The sequence below is a fragment of the Lupinus angustifolius genome, unplaced genomic scaffold (genome assembly GCF_001865875.1).
Source record: "Lupinus angustifolius cultivar Tanjil unplaced genomic scaffold, LupAngTanjil_v1.0 Scaffold_118, whole genome shotgun sequence".
Classification (NCBI taxonomy): Eukaryota; Viridiplantae; Streptophyta; class Magnoliopsida; order Fabales; family Fabaceae; genus Lupinus; species Lupinus angustifolius.
This window is the reverse complement of record NW_017724979.1, coordinates 1430384-1435651: the sequence shown is the minus strand read 5'-3', so window position 1 is coordinate 1435651 and position 5268 is coordinate 1430384.

Here is a 5268-nt window from a genome sequence, read left to right as displayed (position 1 = left end):
ACCATTTGATATGCATAAATTATATCCGGGCTTTTTAGCCTGGCCCGACTTAGCCGGAAACCAATGTGGGCTAGCCCGAACCCATTCGGGTAGCCCGTTTTGACACCTCTACGTATCATGTATTCACCCCCTCTTGGTGAGATAAAGAGCCATGTGGGACCCAACAAGTGGTATCAGAGCTAGTACGACTATGCTAGCTTAACCACTTAGATCGCATCCTAGGAAATTTTACCATGGGCTCTACTAACCTTTTTGGTAGTGATGGCGCATCCATCAACTGCCCTTGAAAAATGAGGAATGAGGAAAATCTGAATGAGGATCTTTATTGAGGCCATTGATACAGATATTTGGGATGTCGTAGAATATGGAAATTTTGTTCCACTATATATGGTGGAGGGAGAAACCAAGAGGTCTCTTCACAAATGAGGAAAAGAGAAAAGTGCAGCTTGATTTGAAAGCAAAAAATATTATTACTGAAGATGCAAGCATGCATGAATGAGCAAGAGTGAGTAAGCAAGCATGCATAAATGAGCAAGAGTGAGTAAGCAAGCATGCATCACATATGTTTTGATGAAGACAAATGACACTTATAGTTTGATGAAGACAAAAGGTTGATATAGACAATGATCAACAACATGATTAAGTGTTCAAGGACAAGCTTGAGAGGATGAGTAAATCAACACATAAAAACTATCAACTATAAAGTCAAGAATCAAGTTCATACAAGGCAAAACATTCAAAAGAGGATCTAGAGACTAAGTCTTTAATATCTTTATTAGGTCTTAAGATTCTTGCTTAGTTAGAGTCTAGGCTAGGATGAACCCCAATGGAAGTCTCACAAGCTAAAATCAATCATATCAAAAATGAGACTTACATGCATACATACATACATGATCTTATATCTTGAATGCATTTAAAAAGTGTTTTTAAATCATACATCATTCAAATGCATGCATCATTAGTTTATAAATCATGTAGGATGTTCATTCATAATTGAAGCATATTTTTAGAAAACCATTAATCAATTAACAGATATGTTAATCGATTAATCATTGATTTCTTGGGAACCCGCTAATCGACTAAATGAGGGGTTAATCGACTAAAGGTTGTTACTATTTCTATTTTCTGTTATTTTCAATAACCCATTAATCGATTAAGGTTAAGTATAATGGATTAACTATAGTTTAAAACAGAATGGTATTTTAACCCAAGTTTTTCATAATGGAGAAAAACTTTTCATAGAGTTAGAACACATATTCGAAATAAAGAGTTTACACATATTGTTCAGGAAATCTAAAGCTCTAACTTTCATATCTTTAGAGAGATTTCAAAGTGTTCTTTTGAGAAAAGAAAAGGGTGAATCTTTACAAAATACTCGTTGAGCTTTATTGTGAAATCTTTTGTTGAAAAAGAAACCTTGCATCTCACTCATTTTGTTTCTGTAATTGTGAGATCTTTTAGAAGGGTTCTTAGATTGTGAGAAGAGTGTAAAATCTGCATATATTAGGTGCACATATAACTTGAAAGAAATTGTTAGACTAAGGCATTAACATATTTTCTTGGTGTGTTGTATCACCATAGAAGGAGAATAGGTTTAGGAAAAATCCTAGCTGTTGTTAGGTGTGTCTTCACGAGAAGCAAGAGGTCTTGGTATTGAGCGATACTTAGCTGGGGCCTAATCCCGAAATGATAGGAGATCTTAGTAGGCGAGAGTGAGAGGTCAAACCAAGGTGTCAAGTTCATAGAGATAAAAAAAGTAGTGTCTTGCTTCTTGTATTGGAAGTGTGTTTGTAATGAACATTGATTTTCCATAGTGATGAAAAATCTCCCAAGATCAAAAGGGGAGGCCTGAATGTAGTTTACAAGTGGACCCGCAACCGAACCAGGATAAAAGTCGTATCTCATTCTTCTTTTCCCTTATCTTTAACATTTCCGCATTACTTGATTTACTTAACTTGACATGCATATAATTCTGTCTTAATTGCATATTCTGTATTTTACATTTATTGTTCTTAACTATCTATAATAAATGTATACAAGTTTAGTAGAATCTTGGTAATCTTGGAGATCGAAAGAAAACTGTTTTTACAAAAACAAAATTCAAGAATCGATAATGTTGTTTAGTTAATCAATTAATAGCAGATCGAGTTAATCGATTATATTTGTCTATATCCATTAAACAATATGTAATTTTGTGTTTTCTCTTTTTTTTATCGAGCAATGGTAATCGTGTACCATATCATTTATTCACCCCCTCTAGGTGAGTGAAAGAGCCATGTGAGACCCAAAAAATGGTATTAGAGCTAGTACGACTGTGCTAGCTTAGCCTCTTAGATTATTGATCTTAGGCACTTTTATCATGGGCTCTTCTAACCCGTTTAGCGGCAATGGCGCCACCATCGACTACCCTTTGATTTTTCAGTGGTGAGGGGTACGCCTACATTAAGGGATCCAAGGTTAGTTGGGTACCCAAGAAAAGCAAGTAATTGTGTTTTGTAGGTGTGCCAATGGACATATGAACTTCAACTTTCATACGGGCAGCAAATGTTCTAGGCACATGGAAGGTGAGAAGTTCAAACTTCTTTGACTTGTCACCAAAGGAAAATGACTATGACACTTATTAGCAATGTTCATCACAAATGCTTGAAGTTAAGAAGTATTGTGTAACAATGGTAAAATAAGGTATCTCTTCTTAACTACAAGTATCATATACTTTATGTGTCATAAATATATTCTACAATGAAATCCTAGCAAGGCCATAAAATCAAGAATCGTGAATTCCCCAATAAATCACTTTTAGGATTAATACTTTGTGTTTTAAATTTACATACTCTTAAATGCAAACATGATATTATTGAACAAGTATAAGAATCTTTCAACCATGTTTTTATTAATAAGTCAATATAGAAATACTATATAGGATTTTCTAATCATGTTGAAGCACAACAAGTTAAATATCATATTACTGCAATTTAACCAAAAATATTCTTTGGAAAGCCTATGCGAATTTAATGCTTGATTAAGCCATCTCCAAAAGAGGAGAGGAAAAGTATGCTTACTGTTTTTTAGGTACTCATGAGGATAACCACTTCAAGAATTGATATACTATGCAAGAAAATGACAAGAATCAAGAATTGAAGAAAGGCCAAAGAAAACATCAAATATGGCCAAATTTAAACATCTTGATAAGGATGAGGTAAAGGGTGAATCTTTATAAGATACCTGTTGAGCTTTATTGTCAAATCTTTTGTTGAAAAAGAAACCTTGCATCTCACACATTCTGTTTCTATAATTGTGAGATCTTTTAGAATGGTTCTTAGATTGTGAGAAGAGTGTAAAATTTGCAGATATTAGGTGCACATATAACTTGAAGGAAATTGTTAAACTAAGGCATTAACATATTCTCTTCGTGTCTTGTATCACCATAGAAGGAGAATAGGTTTGCGAAAAATCCTAGCTGTTGTTAGGTGTGTCTTCACGAGAAGCAAGAGGTCTTGGTATTGAGCGATACTTAGTTGGGGCCTAATCATGAAAGGATTGGAGATCTTAGTAGGCGGGAGTGAGAGTTCAAACCAAGGTTGTCAATTTCATAGAGATCAAGAAAGTAGCATCTTGTGTCTTGTATTGGAATTGTGTTTGTAATGAACATTGATTTTCCATAGTGAAGAAAAATCTCCCAAGATTATAAGGGGAGGTGTGGATGTAGTTTGCAAGTGGATCCGCAAACAAACCAGGATAAAAGATGTGTCTCATTCTTCTTTTCCCTTATCTTTTACATTTCTGCATTACTTGATTTACTTAAATTGACATGCATATAATTCTGTGTTAATTGCATATTTTGTATTTTACATTTACTCTTCTTAATTGTTTGTAATAAGTGAATACAAGTTTAGTAGAATCTTGGTAATCTTGGAGATCGAAAGAAAATTGTTTTCACTGGAAAAAACTAAATAATCGATTAAGTTATTTTGTTAATCGATTAATAGCAAATCGAGTTAATCGATTATATCTGTCTATATCAATTAAACAATATGTAATTTTGTATTTTCTCTTTGTTTATCGAGCAACGGTAATCGAGTACCATATCACCTATTCACCCCCCTATAGGTGAGTGACAGAGCCCTGGGGGACCCAACAAGTGGTATCAGAGCTAGTATGACCATTCTACCTTAGCCACTTAGATCGTTAATCCTAGGCACTTTTACCATAGGCTCTTCTAACCCGTTTTGTGGCGATGGCGCATCCATCGACTCCCTTTCGATTTTCAGTGGCGAGGGGTACGCCTACTTGAAAATCCAAATGAGGATTTTTATTGAGGCCATTGATACGGAAATTTGGGATTCCATAGAATATGGACCTTTCGTTCAACTAGACATAGTGAATAGAAAAACAAAAGAGAAACATAGAAGTCTCTTGAATAACGAGGAAAAGAGAAAAGTGCAACTTGATTTGAAAGTGAAAACATTATAACCTCTATACTCCTATACGATGAGTTCTTTAGAGTTTCTCTATGCAACAGTGCCCAGGATATGTGGGAAACTTTACAAGTAACCCACGAAGGCACTAGTGAGGTCAAACGATCTAGATTGAATACATTGATGCATGATTATGAGTTATTTCGTATATTTCCACATGAGTATATTTCTGATTTGCAAAAATGATTTACTCACATTATTAACCATCTAATTACATTAGATAAATCATTTTCCAAACATGAAGTAATTGTTAAAGTATTGAGATGTCTGGACAAGAAATGGCAACGAAGGTGACTGCCATCATGGAGTCAAAAGACTTGAACAAATGACGCTCACAATTTTATTTGGCAAACTTCAAGAACATGAGTTGGAATTAAGATGTTTGACACTCAATGAAAAATGGACAAGAACATCAAAGAAAACTCCTTCAAAGTAACAAGATCACATTCAAGAAGTCAAAAGGAGACATATGATGATGATGTGTCTGATTCCGACATGGATGATGAAGCCATGTCCCTCCTTATCAACAAACTCAGAAATTACTTTAGAAAGAATGGAGGAACCAAGAAGCTTCATAAGGAAGATGAAGAAAGATAAATCAAGATGAGCAAGTATACCAAAGAAAATTCATATTGCCATAAGAGTAGGAAATTAGGACGCATGAGGTACACATGCCCTACCTCTTCCAAGAAGATTGAACATGATCACAAGAAAGACTCTCAGGACATCAAAGCTAAGAAGGCTTACATCATTTGGGAGGAAACCGAAGAGGACGATTCGTCAACAAGCATTT